Below are 18,289 nucleotides of genomic sequence, written 5' to 3' on the forward strand. Positions count from 1 at the left end.
TTGAGATCTGGTAGAGCTAGGCCACCTTCCCTAACATTTCTTTTCATTAGTTCCGTTGATATTCTGGACCTTTTGTTCTTCCACATGAATTTTTATATTATTTTTTCTAGTTCTAGAAAATAATTGTCTGATAATTTGATTGGTATAGCACTGAATAAGTAAATTAATTTGGGTAGAATTGTCATTTTTATTATATTGGCTCGGCCCACCAATGAGCAACTGATGTTTTTCCACTTACTTAGATCTGACTTTATTTTCAAGAAAAGTGTTTTGTAATTTTGTTCACATAATCCCTGGTTTTGTTTTGGCAGGTAGAATTCCAAATATTTTATAGTGTCTACCTTATCTTTAAAGGAGATTTCTCTTTCTATGTCTTGTTGTTGGGCTTTGCTGGTGATTTATAGAAATGCAGAAGATTTGTGTGGGTTTATTTTATAACCTGTAACTTTGCCAAAGTTGTTTATTATTTCAAGTAGTTTTTTGCTTGATTCTCTGCAGTTCTCTAAATATATTATCATATCATCTGCAAAGATTGATAACTTAGTTTCTTCTTTGCGTATTTTAATTCCTTCTATTTGTTTTTCTTCTCTTGTTGCTACATCTCATATTTCTACTACCATATTGAATAACAATGGTGATAGTGGACATCCTCGTTTCACCCCTGATCTTATTGGAAATACATCTAGCTTATTCCTATTGCTCATAATGCTTACTGAAGGTTTTAAGTAAATACTGCTTCTTATTTGATGGATAACTCCATTTATTCTTTTCCTCTCCAGTGTTTTAAATAGGAATGATGTTGCAGTTGGTTAAAAGCTTTTTCTGCATCTATTGAGATAATCATATGTTTTTGTTAGTTTTGCTGTTCGTATGATCAATAATTCTGATAGTTTTACTAATACTGAACCATGATAAGCTGCTGTATTCTTTTTGCTAATATCATATTTAAAATTTTTGCATCTATATTCATAAGAGAAACTGGTCTTTAATTTTCTTTTTCTGCTTTGGCACTTGCTATTTCAGGTATAAGAAACACATTTTTATCATGAAAAGTGTTCAGTAGGACTCCTTCCTCAATTTTCCCAAATAGACTATATAGCACTGAAATTAACTGTTCTTTAAATGTTTGATAGAATTCATTGTAAATCCATCTGGAGCTGGAGATGCTTTCCTTGGGATTTCATTCATGGCTTGTTCAATTTCTTTTTATGAGATGGGCTTATTTAAGTATTCAACTTCCTCTTCTGTTAATGTTGGCATTTTATATTTTTTAAATATTCATCTATCTCAATTAGATTGTCAAATTTATTGGCTTACAGTTGGGCAAAGTAATTTCTAATTATTCTTTTAACTTCCTCCCCACTGGAGGTGAGTTCACCCTTTTCATTTTTAATATTGTTAATTTGCTTTTCTTCTTTCTTTTCTGAAATGAAATTTGTCAAAGGCTTACTAAATTTATTGTTTTTTTTTCATAAAACCAACTCTTAGTTTTACTTATTTATTCAATAGTTTTCTTCATTTCAGTTTCATTAATTTCTCCTTTGGTTTTCAGTATTTCTAATTTGGTATTTACTTAAGGATTTTGATTTTGATTCTTTTTCTCCCTTTTTCATCTGTATGCCCAATTCATTGACCTCCTCTTTCTCTACTTTATTCATGTAGGTATTGAATGAAATAAGACTTCTCCTGAGAACTGCTTTTGCAGTATCCCATAAGTTTTGGTAGGTTGTCTCATTAACGTTAATCACTTAAGTGAAGTTATTGATTGTTTGTATGATTTGTTGTTTAACTGACTCATTCTTTAGGATTCGATTATCTAGTTTCAATTCATTTTTCTGGTCTACCTTTACATGGTCAGCAACTGCACATAATTTTTATTGCATTATGAGCTGAGAAGGATGCATTGCCTAACTCTGCCTTTCTATACTGGACTGCGAGATTTTTATGCCCTAATATATGGTCAGTTTTGTATATGTGCCATGTACCATGGAGAAAAACGTATATTCCTTTCTATCCCCTTTCAATTTTCTCCACAGAGACCTATGATATCTACCTTTTCCAGAGTTTTATTCACCTCCTTAACTTCTTTCTTATTTATTTTTAGGGTAGATTTATCAAGTTCGGAGAAGAGGAGCTTGAAGTCACCCACTAGTATAGTTTTGCTGTCTATTTCTTCCTCTAACTCCCTTAACTTCTTCACTAAGATTTTGGATGCTCTATCACTTGGTACATATATGTTTGCTAATCATATTTACTCATTGTCTATGGTGCCTTTTAGCAGTATATAGTTTCCTACCTTATCTCTTTTGATTTTATCTATTTGTGTTTTTGCCTTTTAAGTGATTATGATTGCTACCCCTGCTTTTTTTACATCAGCTGAAGGACAGTATATTTTGGTCCAAACTTTTACCATTACCCTTTGTGTATCCCCCTGTTTCAAATGTGTTTCTTGTAAGTAACATATTGTTGGAATATGGTTTTTAATCTATTCTACTGTCTGCCTCCTTTTTATGGGAGAGTTCATCCCATCCACATTCACAGTTATGATTACTATCTGTATCTTTCTCTTCAATTTCCCCTATTTATGATTTTATTCTTCCTTCTTCCTTCCCCAAACTAAAATAGAGTTAATTTTTGACCACCACCTCCCTCAGTCTTCCATCCCTTCTTTCATCTCCTTCCCTTTTATTCCACGTTTCCTTTTCTACATTTTCTCTCCCCTTTAACACCCTTCCCTTTTCTTTCCCCTTTCCCCTCCTACTGCCTATAGGGTAAATTAAATTTCTGTATTTAACTGAGTTTGTTGATCCCTCCTTGAACCGAATCAGATAAGCCTCAATCTCAAACAGTGCTCACCCCCTCCCTCTCTTTCCCTCTACTGTAAAATATTCTTGTGCCTCCTCCTGTGATGTAATTTTCCCTTTTCTTCTCCACTTTTTCACATCTCCTGTTACAGTACCTTGGAACCCCTAAATCACATTTTTTTTTGCATCACATCAACACCACATCCTTGATCCATCCATCCATCCGTCCATCCATCCCTCTATCTATCTATCTATCATCTATCTATCTATCTATCTATCTATCTATCTATCTATCTATCTATCTATCTATCTATCCATCCATCCATCCCTCTATCTATCTATCTATCTATCTATCTATCTATCTATCTATCTATCTATCTATCTATCTATCTATCTGTCTGTCTGTCTGTCTGTCTGTCTGTCTGTCTGTCTGTCTGTCTATCTATCTATCTATCTAGATATAGATATCCCTTTAAATATCATAGCAAATATAGAAATCTCAAAATTAACATAATAATTTTACAATTCTCAAAATTTTCTTCTACGTATTTATATAGTTTGCCAATATTGAACAACAAGATTCCCCTCCCCCCCCCCCGTTTACCTTTTTATGCCTCTCTTGAGACTTGTATTTGAAGATCATATGTTCCATTGAGTTCTGGCCTTTTCGTCTGGAAGATCTAGAAGTTGCTTATTTCTTTGAAAGTCCATCTCCTTGACTGAAATATTGTGCTCAATTTTGCTGGGTAATTGATCCTTCGTTGTAGTCCCAGCTCTTTGCCTTATGGAATTTCATATTCCAATCCCTCTGATCTTTTAATGCAGAAGCCCCAAAGTCCTGTGTGGTCCTGACTGTAGTTTCTTGATATTTGAATTGTTTCTTTTTGGATGCTTGCAGTATTTTCTTCTTCATTTGATAGTTCTGGGATTTGGCAACAATATTCCTTTGCGTTTTCTGTTTTGGATCTCTTTCAGGAGATGATCAGTGGATTCTTCTGATGACTATTTTGCCCTCTGAATCTAGGACGTCTTGGCAGTTTTCCTTGATTTCTTGGAAGATATTGTCCAAACTTTTTTTAAATTATGGTTTTCTACTAGACTGATGATTCTTAGATTTTCTCTCCTGGATTTATTTCTAGGTCAGTTGTTTTTCCAATGAGATATTTTACATTTTCTTCTATTTTTTTCATTCTTTAATTTCTCTTTGTCTGATTTTTGATGTCTCATAAAGCCATTAGTTTATACTTGCCATACTCTAATTGTTAATAGATTTTTTTTCTTCAGGTAACTCTTGCATCTCATTTTCCATTTGCCCAATTGTTCCTTTTAAGGGAGTTGTTTTCTCCAATTAGGTTTTGTTCTTCCTTTTCTATTTGTCCAATTTTCCTTTTTACAGCTGTTCTATTTAGTGAATTATTTTTCATATTTTAAAAATCGTTGGTAAGTTAGTTCTTCTCCTTCTCTATTTTGGCTTTTAAAATCCTTCTTCAGCTTTTTCAGGAATGTTCTTTGGGCTTGAGACCAGTTCCTATTCCCTTCTGAAGTTTCAGATGGGACTCCAGTCTCAATGCTGACCTCTTTGGTATTTGTGTTTTGGTCTTTGTCCCCATATTCAGAATCTATGTTCTTTTGTAGCTTGTTTGTGCTGGTGATGATTGCTTTTCTCTTGACTTTTAAAGTGGTTCTCTGCTTCTGGGGCACAGGGGGTTTTATCCCATGGATACTGTGCTTGGAAGTTGAGGCTTTATGTATTGTGCCCTCTGGTTCTTTCAGCTAGAAGCTAAAATGCTGCAGCTCACCTGGTGCTGACCTGGCTGGTGTGCCAAAGCAGAGGCCAGGTGAAGACTTTCTTAGTTTCCCCAAGTTACCCTAAAACTTGCTGTGTGAAGTGTGGGTAGAGAGGTAGTCTGGCCACAGGAGGTTACCTCTTCTGAGGTAAAGAACAGGCAGACTCCACAGTTGATTAACTCTGTCTGCAATAGTGTCTTCAGAATTCCCCAGGCTGTGCTAGGGCATATCTGTATAGTAGACTGCCCGTGTCCCTACACAGCTCGGTGAAGTGGTTGAAGAAAACAGACATGGGATGCGGCAAAAGATAGACCAGTTCCGTTTATTGATCCGAGGGTTAGGGTACATATAGACAGAAACTACAAATCTACATGACATTCTGCTCGTCTCCTGTCCCAATGATTGGGCCAGTCTTATTGTCTTTAAAGACTGTTAGCCTAGAGGACATATATTTTACATATCCCTTGTTTTCTGTAGTTCCCATGTTTGTCTCATGGAGACAGCAACATCTGGGGGGCATGGAGAGACATTCCGGATGATAATGAGCAGTCTCAAAGAACAGTTTCCCTGAAGGTATTTCCTGATCTTGTCAACAGCACTCCACCCTGGCCCTCAACATATCCGGGCTCCTGGTGTAGGTACTTATTGGCTCCACCCCACACCAACCCCCTGAGGTTCAAGATCTTCTCCAGGTTCACTGAGTTGGGGTTCTCTGGGACACTTCCAGTCCTGTACTGGTCCCCTTCAGTCACAGCAATAGGGACCCCCACATTGCAATTTTCCTAATCTCACATGCTAAGAGAATTTTTACTCTTTTTGGCTGATCCCACATTCCAGGATTTTTCCTGGGGAAATATTCTCTGTGTTTTTCAAGATCAACAAGGAAGGGAGACAGCATTTAGAGGCCACTCCACCATCTTGACTCCTGGAAGGACAAGTAGGTGTTTTACAGACATTTAATCTGCAGGGTGAGAATCTCAGGAGAGGTTGTTGCTGTTACCTGGGATTCTGTGCTTCCTTCTCACTGAATTCCACTGGACTCCTGCCCTGGGTTGATAGCTTTGAGAATCCGCACTGCTGCTTCTGCTTCAGCCCACTTGGTGTTTCTTGCTCTGCTTTTCTATGGCAGTATCTGCACTGATAAAATCTGTGAACTTTGGAAAGGAGAAATTTTTGACCAAATAAGAATTACAGAATACAATGAAGCGTAAAATGGATAATTTTGATTATATTAAATTGAAAAGGTTTTGCACAAATTCCATGCCACCAAGCTTAGAAGGGAAGCAGAAAACTGGGAAAGAATTGTTTCAGGTTGGGTCTATGATAAAGGTCTCATTTATAAAATATATAGAGAACAGAGTCAAATTTACAAGAATGCCAGTCATTTCCAGTAGATAAATGGTGAAAGGATATGAACATGCAGTTTTCAGGGGAGGAAATTCAATCTATATATAGTTATTTGAAAAAATGCTCTAAATCACTATTGATGAGAGAGATGCAAATAAAATTAACTCTGAGGTACCACAGCACACCTCTCACGTTGGCTAACATGACAAAACAAGTAGATGATAAATGTTGGAGAAGATGTCGGAGAGTTGGAACATTAATTCATTGTTGGTGGTGCTGTGAGTTGATCAAACTATTCTGGAAAGCAATTTGGAACAATGAACAAAGGGCCACAAAAATATGCATACTCTTTGACCCAGCAATATTGCTTCTAGGATTTTATCACCAAGAGATCATAAAAATGGGAAAAAGTCCCACATGTACAAAAGCAGTTCTCTTTCTAGTGGCCAAGAACTGGAAATCAAGGGAATCTCCATCAACAGAAGAATGGTTAAACAAGTTGTGGTATATGAATATAATACAATATTATTGTGGTATAAGAAATGATCAACAGGAAGACTCCAGAGAGGCCTGGAAAGACTTATATGAACTGATGCTGAGTGAAAGGACCAGAACCAGGACAATACTGTATACATTAAAAACCATAATATGTGAGGAATTTTTCTGATAGACTTAGCCCTTAACAGCAATGCAAGTACCCAAAACATCCTCAAAGGACTGTTGAGACAAAATGCCATACACACCCAGAGAAAGAACTGTGGAATTGGAATACAAAATGAAGCAGATTTTTTCTCTTAAACTTGGTTTTGTTTTGTTTTTGTTTCATAGTTTCTTCCATTCATTTTATTTCTTCCATGCAACATGACTAATATGAAAATGTGTTTATTAAAGATGTATGTGTAGAACCCATATAAGACTGCATTCCATCTCAGGGCAGGAGTTGAGAGAGGGGGGGAGAAAATCTAAGAATTATGGAAGTGGTTGTAGTAAACTGAAAACAAATAAATTTAATTTTAAAAACAGTATTCATAAGGAACTCAATTAAGTTAAATTGCTTAGATTCCTATATAGCAAGGTGACCTGTGTAACACTTAAGAACTTTATCATTATTAAGCTAGTTAAAAGGCACTTAAATGGAAAGATGACATGGGTATGATTTGATCATGTTGGAATAATCTCCAAAGTACATGAAGGGATGAGAAAGGGGAATACAGTAGGACAAGCAGGGAGAGTTAGAGTGGGGTAAATTATCTAACATAAAAGGATATGACCAAAGAAGAGCCTTTACAGTGGAGAGGGAAGTGGGTCAGATGGGCAATGATGAAAAATCGTTTTCAAAGGAAATGCTTCAAAAAGGGAACAATATATACATACAAATTCTTTTGTGTGTAGAACTCTGTCTTACCACATAGGGAAATATAAGGGAAAGGCATAACAGAAAGAGAGGGATTATAAGAGGGAGGGGAAATAAAGGGCCACAATGGTTTGAAGTAAAATAGACTTTTCAGGAGGGAAAGGACAATAAGAGATACAGAAGAAATAAGAGGAAAAAATGGATTCGAGAGACATGTAGAGTTAATAATCATAACTGTGAATGTGAATTCCATGAGGTCATGCATAAAATGGAAGTGGATTGCCAAATGGATGAGAAATGAGAAACTAATCATATGCTATTCAAAAGAAATATACTTAAAGTGGAAAGACACACACAGAGTTAATATAAAGGTCAGGAACACTCTCAAATATATTTCAGCTGAATTTTTGAAAGGGCAGGGGTAGTAAATAAGAAGGCAGACAAAGCAAAAAATAAATATTTTGTAATACAACTGTTTCAGTTATATCTGACTGATTTTGACCCCATTTAGGCTTTTCATAGCAAAGATACTAGAGTGACTTGCCATTTCCTTCTCCATCTCCTCTTCCAAATGTGGAAAAAGATGCAAAATGTGTTAAGTCACTTGCCCAGAGCCACACAACTAGTGTATGTTTGCAAGTAGTACCATGAACAAGCCAAAACAGACTCAATAAAAACTCATAATCAGGGAAAATACATTTTCCTAATATTACCTTGGACAATAGCTCAGCTAGGAGATACAGTGGATAAAATGCTAGGACTGGAATCAGGAATACTCACCTTCTTGAGTCTAAGTCACACCCCAGATACTTCTGTCTTTCTGACCTTGGGCAAGTCACTCAACCCTCTTTGCCTCATTTTCCCCATTTGTGACATGAGCTACAGAAGGAAATGTCTATGTGTGTGTGTGTGTACACAGATATTCATATACACACACGTATGGATACATATAGACAACACGCATACACATGTGTGTATATATATGTATGTGTACATATATGTACGTGCATATATAGATATACATAATTGCTGGGTAGATGCCAAACCACATCTGAGAGTCCTGTGTTCTACTCTACTAGAGTGTGGAGCCTCATCCAGGAAGAATTAAAGAGCAAATATTTTAGAAATAAGGGCTTATTCTTCTTGGCTCTTCATTCATCAGATTGTTATTTTGTTAAGGTTTATGGTTCTTAGCCCACTAGATTCCAATTAGAATAGAAACAGTTCCTTTTGTGTTTCATACTTACTTGGAAAATTATCAATATATATTATCAATGGCATATCTTTACTTCATTTGCTTAACATGTTTCAGTTACATTTTATTCTGTTTCAAGCCATACTCAGGAGTTTTGTAGGTCTTCCAGGCAATCTGTGTTAATAGAGTAAAAGTGATTTTTGTCTCTTGTAAACAATTATTACTGTAGAGAAGTGACTGGCTTCCTAACTTGAGTAGCAGAACAGTTCATGTATGCAGTGATCAAAGGCAATTTTGTGGTTACTTACCCTCTCATATCCAAATTGATCAAGTCTGTCTTTTAAAAACAATAAGTGATTTTTGTTTTCAGCATTCATTTAGAAAACATTTTGAGTTCCAAATATCCTCCTCATCACTCCCTCCCCCCCAACTCCAAAGTTTGCAGGCATTCCAATAACCTCTTCCTGAAGTCTGCTCTTTTCTATCACCCCTCCCCCAACTCTTTCCCCTTCCTTTCTTGTAGGGCTAGATAGATGTCTATACTCCACTGCCTCTATATCTTATTTCTCAGTTGAATTTAAAACAATTTTTAACATGTCTTTTTAAAACTTTGAGTTCCAAGGGGAAGCCACAGAACAATGGAGTGGAGGAGATTTCTGTTCCAGAGAGACCTGAAAAATCTACACCAAAGGTCCGTCGCGCACTGGACCAGAGCGAACCCCAGCAGTACCTTGGCCATGTGGCACCGAGAGGAGCAGATCTGAGCAGACTTCAGGGAAGGAATCTCCAGTGGCCGCGCAGGTCCCTCCACCCACAGGCTCCAAAGGTCAGTGACAGGGTCTTTTAAGCTTGCCGAGAGGGGAGCGGGATGTCTCCATAACTCACGTCCCCTCAGGAGGCAGCAGTGGACAGGGGCTCCCAAAGCAGTCAGGAGCTGGGATCCATTGTTGAAGGTCTCCACGAAAACCCGAGGAGGGAACTGAGCCCCGTGTGGAGGCCCAACCCCCACCTGAGCACCTGAACTTAATCTCACTCTGAATAGCAACCCCCGCGCCCACCCAAAGCCCTGAGGCTGGGAAGCAGCATTTGAATCTCAGACCCCAAGCACTAGCTGGACGGAAATGGAGGCGAGGTGGGTGTGGAGAGGAAACTCAGAAGTCAAGTGACTGGCTGGGAAAATGCCCAGAACAGGAAAAAAAAAATAAGACCATAGAAGGTTACTTTCTTGGTGAACAGATATCTCATCCCATCCTTTCAGATGAGGAAGAACAATGCTTACCATCAGGGAAAGATATAAAAGTCAAGGTTTCTGTATCTCAAAAATCCAAAAGAAATATTCAATGGGCTCAGGCCGTGGAAGAGCTCAAAAAAGATTTTGAAAATCAAGTTAGAGAGGTGGAGGAAAAACTGGGAAGAGACATGAGAGAGATGCAAGAAAAGCATGAAAAGTGGATCAACACCTTGCTAAAGGAGACCCAAAAAATGCTGAAGAAAATAACACCTTGAAAAATAGGCTAACTCAATTAGCAAAAGAGGTTCAAAAAGCCAATGAGGAGAAGAATGCTTTCAAAAGCAGAATTAGCCAAATGGAAAAGGACATTCAAAAGCTCACTGAAGAAAATAGTTCTTTCAAAATTAGAATGGAACAGATGGAGGCCAATGACTTTATGAGAAACCAAGAAATCACAAAACAAAACCAAAAGAATGAAAATATGGAAGATAATGTGAAATATCTCATTGGAAAAACAACTGACCTGGAAGATAGATCCAGGAGAGACAATTTAAAAATTATGGGACTACCTGAAAGTCATGATCAAAAAAAGAGCCTAGACATCATCTTTCATGAAATTATCAAGGAAAACTGCCTTGAGATTCTAGAACCAGAGGGCAAAATAACTATTCAAGGAATCCACAGAACACCACCTGAAAGAGATCCAAAAAGAGAAACTCCTAGGAACATTGTGGCCAAATTCCAGAGTTCCCAGGTCAAGGAGAAAATATTGCAAGCAGCTAGAAAGAAACAATTCAAGTATTCTGGAAATACAATCACGATAACAGAAGATCTAGCAGCTTCTACATTAAGGGATCGAAGGGCATGGAATAGGATATTCCAGAAGTCAAAGGAACTAAGACTAAAACCAAGAATCACCTACCCACCAAAACTGAGTATAATACTTCAGGGAAAAAACTGGTCTTCCAATGAAATAGAGGACTTTCAAGCATTCTTGATGAAAAGACCAGAGCTGAAAAGAAAATTTGACTTTCAAGCACAAGAATGAAGAGAAGCATGAAAAGGTAAACAGCAAAGAGAAGTCATAAGGGACTTACTAAAGTTGAACTGTTTACATTCCTACATGGAAAGACAATATTTATAACCCTTGAAACTTTTCAGTATCTGGGTAGTTGGTGGGATTACACACACACACACACACACACACACACACACACACACACACACACACGTGCGCGCACACACACACAGAGACAGAGAGCACAGAGTGAATTGAATAGGATGTGATCACATATTTAAAAAATGAAATTAAACAGTAAGAGAGAAATATATGAGGAGGAGAAAGGGAGAAATGGAATGGGGCAAATTATCTCTCATAAAAGAGGCAAGCAAAAGACTTATTAGTGGAGGGGAAAAGAGGGGAAATGAGAGAAAAACATGAAGTTTACTCTCATTACATCCCACTAAAGGAAGGAATAAAATGCACACTCATTTTGGTATGAAAACCTATCTTACAATACTGGGAAGTGGGGGAGAAGGGGATAAGCAAGGTGGGGGGGATGATGGAAGGGAGGACAATGGAAGGAGGGAGCAATTCGAAGTCAACACTTTTGGGGAAGAACGGGATCCAAAGAGAGAATAGAAGCAACGGGGGGTAGGATAAGATGGAGCGAAATATAGTTAGTCTTACACAATACGACTATTATGGAAGTCATTTGCAAAACTACACAGATATGGCCTATGTTGAATTGCTTGCCTTCCCAAAGAGAATGGGTGGGGAGGGAGGGATGAAGAGAAGTTGGAACTCAAAGTTTTAGGAACAACTCTCAAGTACTGTTCTTGCTACTAGGAAATAAAAATTACAGGTAATGGGGCATAAAAAGTTATCTGGTCCTACAGGACAAAAGAGAAGATGGGGACAAGAGAAGGGAGGGATGATAGAAGAGAGGGCAGATTGGTGATAGGGGCAATTAAAATGCTCGGTGTTTTGGGATGGGGGGAGCGGACAAATGGAGAGAAAATTTGGAACCCAAAACTTTGTGAAAATGAATGTTGAAAGTTAAATAAATAAATTTTAAAAATAATTAAGTAAAAAAAAAAAAGGTTAGATTTTCACTTCACATTATTTTCTACCCTTTATCTTTTTTTTGGTCCTATGGAAACTTTTATAAAGTCATGTTAACATCTTTGAAAAAATTCTAGAGAAACAAAGGAAACTGTTGGTGAGTGCCTTTTAAAAAATATTTCAATGGAAAAAACACTTAAATTATTACAACCCATATTATTAATATGGTAGAGTAACATTCCAACCTTTAGTTATGGTTTATTAACTTTCATTTCTAAATTGCCTTAGCTATTTTTGTATTTTCTAATTTGAAGTGCTTTGACCAAGTATTTACTTGCTGAATAAATTATATTAAAAATTTAAAAAATAAAATAAAATAAAACTTTGAGTTCCAAATTGTCTTCCTTCTTCCCTTCCCATCCATACTCATCGAGAAGGCAACCAATTCAAAACACCTCCATAAGAGTCATGTTATGAGAGGCTGTCTATATTTCGTCTATCCTATCTATTTTCTCCTTTGACCCTGTCTCTTTTCAAAAGTGTTTGCTTCTGAATACCACCTCCCCCAATCTAACTTCCGCTCAATCATCACACTTTCCCACCTGCCCCCTCCTTATCACTTTCCCCCTTACCTTCTTATAGGGGAAGATATAGAATTAAGTATAAATGTTATTCCCTCCTTAAACCAAATCTGATAAGAGTAAGGTTTACTCATTCTCTCTCACCTCTCCCTCTTCCTCTCCATTGTGAAACAATTTCTTGTTGCTTTTATGTGAATTAATTGGCTCCATTCTATCTCTATATTTCTCCTCCTAATGTATCCCTCTTTCAACCCTTTCTTTTATTTTTAGATGTCATTCCTTTATATTCAACTCACCCTGGGTCCTGTATGTATGTATGTATGTATGTATGTATGTAGGCATTTATGTATCTATCCATCCATCTATCCATCCACCTATCATCTACCTACATATCTGTCTATCTGTCTACCTATCATTTATCTATCTATCTATCTATCTATCTATCTATCTATCTATCTATCTATCTATCTATCTATCTATCTATTTCCTCCAACTACCCTAATACTGAGGAAGGTCTCATGAGTAACATATTTCATCTTTCCAAGGAGGAATATAAACAGTTCAAATTTAATGAGTTCCTTAAGGTTTCTCTTTCCCGTTTACCTTTTTATGCTTCTCTTGATTCTTGTATTTGAAAGTCAAGTTTTCTATTCAGCCCTGGTCTTTTCATCAAGAATGTTTGAAAGTCCCCTATTTCACTGAATGTCTATTTTCTCCCCTGAAGTATTGATGCTAGCTCCTCTGACCTCTGAAATATCATATTCTAAGTTCTATCATCCCATAATGTAGAAGATGCTAAATCTTGTGTTATCCTAATTGAGTTTCCAGAATACTTGAATTTCTTTCTTTCTGGTTTATTGCAATATTTTCTCCTTGTCTAGGGAATCCAGAATTTGACATAATATGCCTTGCAGTTTTCCCTTGGGAATCTCTTTCAAGAGGTGATTGCCGGATTATTTCAATTTCTATTTTACTCTCTGGTTCTAGAATATCAGGGCAATTTTTCTTGATAACTTCTTGAAAGATGATATCTAGGCTCCTTGTTTTGTTATCATGGCTTTCAGGTAGTCCAATAATTTTAACATTGTTTCTCCTGAATCCATTTTTTAAGTCAGTGGTTTTTCCAATGAGATGTTTCTCATTGTCTCCTATATTTTTTCATTACTTTGCTTCTGTTTCTTGATTTCTCATAAAGTGATTAGCTTTCATTTTCTCCGTTCAAATTCTGAAGGGATTATTTTTTTCAGTGAGCTTTTGGACCTTCTTTTCAATTTGACCAATTCTGCTTTTTAAGGTGTTCTTCTCCTCATTGGATTTTTGGACTTCTTTTGCCATTTGACTTAGTCTATTTTTTAAGGTGCTATTTTCTTCTGTATTTTTTATGGTCTCCTTTAGCAAGCTGTTGACTCGTTTTTCATTAATTTCTAGTATCACTCTCATTTCTCTTCCCATCTTTTCTGTACTTCCTTTGCTTGATTTTCAAAATTATTTTTGAGTTCTTCCATGGTTTGAGACCAATTCATATTTTTCTTGGAGGCTTTGTATGTAGGAACTTTCGCTTTGTTTTCTTCTGATTGTATGTTTTGATCTACTTGGTCACCAAAGTAAGGTTCTTTAGTCTTTCTTTTATGCCGTTGCCTCACCTTTCCAGACAAATACTTGATTTTTGAACTCTTTGTTAATGTAGGACTCTGTTTCCTGTGGGAGTGGGTATGGGTGTACTATCCTGGACTTCAAGGGTTTTTTTATCAGTCACTTAATCTCTCACTGTCTGTGGGCCCATAGCTTTAGAAGAAGCCGCTTCTGCTGCTTCTCCTTGTGCTGCTGCCATTGCCACTGTAACCACCACCTCCCCCAAGCTGGACTCCACTCCACTCCCAGCCTCGTGTAATATATGCTTCCTACTGACTTTCCAGGTTGTCTTGGACTGGAGATTTGTTTCACTGTGTCATTTCTTGGGTCCTGCAGTTCTAGAATTTATTTAGAATCACCTTTTGCAGGTGTTTGGGGAGGCTTGAGGGGAGAGCTCAAGCAAGTCCCTGCTTTTACCCTGTTATCTTGGCTCTGCCACCTTCAGTAAGTCTATCTTAATGAACAACATCTGCATAACTTCTTGGGACAAAAATCTTCAACAATTTTAACAATATAATGTATGATTTCTTGAAAACAGGATCATTTGACAGTGTTCTGTTCATCAGTTCTTTCTGGGGATGCAGATAGCATCTTTTTTTCACATGCTCTTTAGAGTTAATTTGGGTGTTTACAATGGTTGAAATTACTTATTCTCTCAAAACCATTCTTAAAACATTATTGCTGTTGCTCTCTATAATCTGCCCATGGTTCTGCTCATTTCACTGTTAACTATTGTATATATGTCTTTGCATGTTTTCTCTAAGATCATTGAGCTAATCATTTCTTATATTTTATCTTTGTGCACTAATGAAAGCAAATTAATTTAGAGCATAGGACCCCTTTCTCCTTATCCTTCCTGAGTCTGGTCAGTTGATTTCTCTGACGATTTCAGGACTAAATGTGCAGTGAGAGTCCTGACCTATAAGCATACCAAAATCCTACTTTCTGCTAGAGGTTCAAACTTTGGGGTCACGCAATGAAATGCATGTGAGCGAGTGATCACTTCATGTTCACCAGGATTGTCTAAAGAAATCTTGGTTTGGTCCTCACCCTTTGTCAATAAGTCAAACCGTGGGAAAGAAAGGTAAAAGTCTTTCAGTAGCACCTCACAGCAGCAAGCAGGGCCAGGGGGAGATTTCAAATTGCTTTTCTTTTATAGAGAGAAATGAAAAAGCTTCCAAATAAGGACAGAAGTCTATTGATCTATGCATATAGCACAGAGATGTTATACGTGGCTCCTTAGTTTCTCCCCCATGTTTAAGTGTGCATGGTCAAGACATTTTCTTAGCCAACACCTCCTGCAGCCTGGTTACCCAATTACCTGAAGTCTAAAGATAGTTTGAATTTGAGGTCACTGACTCTGGACAAGTGATTAACTTCATATGTGTGTGTGTGTGTGTGTGTGTGTGTGTGTGCGTGTGTGTGTGTGTGTGTGTGTGTGTGTGTGTGTGTGTGTGTGTGTATATATATATATATATATATATATATACATCCTTAAAAGTTTAAATTTTATTGAGATTTAAATTTCTTTCAGGTTTCTTGTTATCTCCTCACCAATACTCCTGATTTCCATGGACTCTTCTCCTAAATGCCACTGCACTGACTAGTCAGATTTCTCTTTATCTGGAAAGGAATCTAGCCACTTCCATGCCATCTATTCACCGTGCTACTATGAGAATAACTCCTTATGAGCCTCTGATTTTCAACACTCGTTAGATACACCCTTTATATACACCCTTCTCCCTTTACAAGGTAAACTCCTTAGGTTCAGGGTTCTCTTCCTTCCTTATATTTATTTACTCAGCCCTTATCCCAGTGATTAACACCTACTAAGGTCTTGCTACATGGTTTGTGTGTCTACTTCCTCTTTTGGTTACTAATATTAAGTCAGATCAATATTTCATTTGCTGTAATTGTTCTGGAAAACCAAGTTAGGTAAAATTCTGGTAAACCTTGTACAAAATAATTCTACTTTCATGGCTGTAGGATATCTCCTATTCTGAACCCAATTGGTTCATTTCTTTGTGTCTGCAAATTTTCTTCTCTGCTGATTACCCTAGTCATAGGCTTTCTTCTCTTTCCAGGTCCTCCACTCTGTGGGCAGGGAATGATGTGACCCTGCATCCTGGAAACATAAGCATGATGGGGGAGTCAGCCTGCTGTGGTTCTTGTGCCCTTTGTTCAGAGGAGAATTTTCCAACCAATCTGGTAGCTATCTGCAGAAATCCATTTCTTCCTTCTAAGGAGAGATACTCATGTCATGAGGGCTAAAAGCTGGGCTAGGTTTTCAGGGTCACAGTCAGTCTGAGAAAGCCTTTCATCTAGGAAAGCCAAGGGGATCCTGAGCATGGAGATGGATCCAGAGATAAGCACAAACTCTCCTTTAAGGCTAATGTCCTTGAAAAGGACCCTCCCCTTTTTTCTCTCACTCTTATTCAACATCTACAATCTGGCTTCTGACGTTATCATTCAACTGGAACTTCTCTCTCCAGAGATACCAAGGATCACTTATTTACCATACCTAAAGTCTTTTTCCCAATACTCATTCTCCTGCATCTTTTTGCAGTCTTTGATACTGTTAATCACCCTTTCTTCCTAGGTACTCTCTCTCTCGTTGGCTGTCAGGGTACCACTATCACTTGATTCTGCTCTCACCAATTAGAGTGCTGCTTCTCATACTTCCATACTCATCCAGATCAATCTCTCTAACAAGATGTGTATATCAGTAAGTACCCCAACATACACAGGGGGACCTGCTATCACAGGTCCTTAGATCTGCACTCATGAAAGGAAAGCAATTTTCAAGGGGTTAACAATCACTGTAATCAAACACAGATATCAGAGAAAATACAGAGAAATCAAAAGTCAACCCACATGCTTGCAAAATGTCTGACCATTACATAAGTACACAATTACCAGCAAGGGAAGCATCAATTTCTGTGTTTTAGACAGGGAACTCCTTAGTCATTCCCTAAGTCTCTCTGGACGAGCAAATATTTTCAGTCAGTAAGCCCCAAAGTAAAACCTCACTCCCAGAGTATTAATACACTTTTTAGAGACAGAGGACATAACCTTCTGGTCCAGTGTCTCAAAAGAAAAAAACAAAAGGTACTTGGGACCCTCTAACAAAACACCACTCTTAATCAAGCTTCCCACAATGGGCAGGCCCATCAATGGATGGGAAAGATCCTTCTTAATAATATTATTCAATCAGATGCTCTTTTAGGAAAACAAAAACAGGAAAAGATCCTATTTTGTTTGCCATTAAAATGTGTCTCACAGGATTCATTCCTGTACCCTCTTCTCTTCTTCCACCACACTTGTATCATGTGCTGATCTCTTGAAATCTCATGGATGCAATGACCATCTCTATACTGAAGATTCTCAAATCTTCTTCTCTTGCCTAATCTTTCTGTGGATCTCAAAACTTAAGTTTCTAACTGCTTTTCAGAAATTTTGAACTAAATGGAAAGTATATGTGTGTGTGTATATACATGTATATACACACACATATATATGTATATGTATGTATGTATGTATGTATGTATGTGCATATACACATATATAACACTATATATAAATATATAATTGCATATACATATGTTTATATGTATACAGTGTGTCTATGTGTGTGTGTGTGTGTGTGTGTGTGTATGTAACATGTCCAAAATTGAACTCATAGCTTTCCCTCATCGTCTGACACTGCTACCAGTCTGGTGCAGTCCCTCTTCCTTTTACACCTGGACTAATGAAAGAGCCTATTGGTGGATCTTCTTCCTTCAAGTTGCTGTTTTCTCCAGTCTATTTTCTATTCAAATACTAAAGTTATTCTCTTAAAATGCATGTCTGACAATATCACCTCTGCTACTCAGTAAACTACCAACCTTTTCTGTTTTCCCTCTTATTTCCTGCTAGAACTCTCCCATCCAGTAACACTGACCCCCTTGCTTCTCTGGAAAAAAAAGACACTCCATCTCCTAGTTTGGGGCATATTTTCTGGCTGTAACTTGATGCCTGAGATACTCTCTTTCCCTAGTTCTACCTATGGATTACTTGAATTCCTTTAAGATTAACTAAAATATCATGTTCTTCAGGAAGATTTTCTTAACCATCTCACCCTCTTTTTACTTATTTCCCACTTTCCTGTACATAATTTGCTTCATAATAAACATTTGTTTTCCCCCATTATAATGCGTGTAGGGGAGGGGCTATATTTCACCTCTTTTTGTTTCCCCAGCAATTACCATAGTTTCTGGCACTTAGAAGGTGTTTAATACATATTGATCGATTGA

Source organism: Notamacropus eugenii, chromosome 5 (genome assembly GCF_028372415.1).
Source record: "Notamacropus eugenii isolate mMacEug1 chromosome 5, mMacEug1.pri_v2, whole genome shotgun sequence".
In the NCBI taxonomy this organism is placed as follows: Eukaryota; Metazoa; Chordata; class Mammalia; order Diprotodontia; family Macropodidae; genus Notamacropus; species Notamacropus eugenii.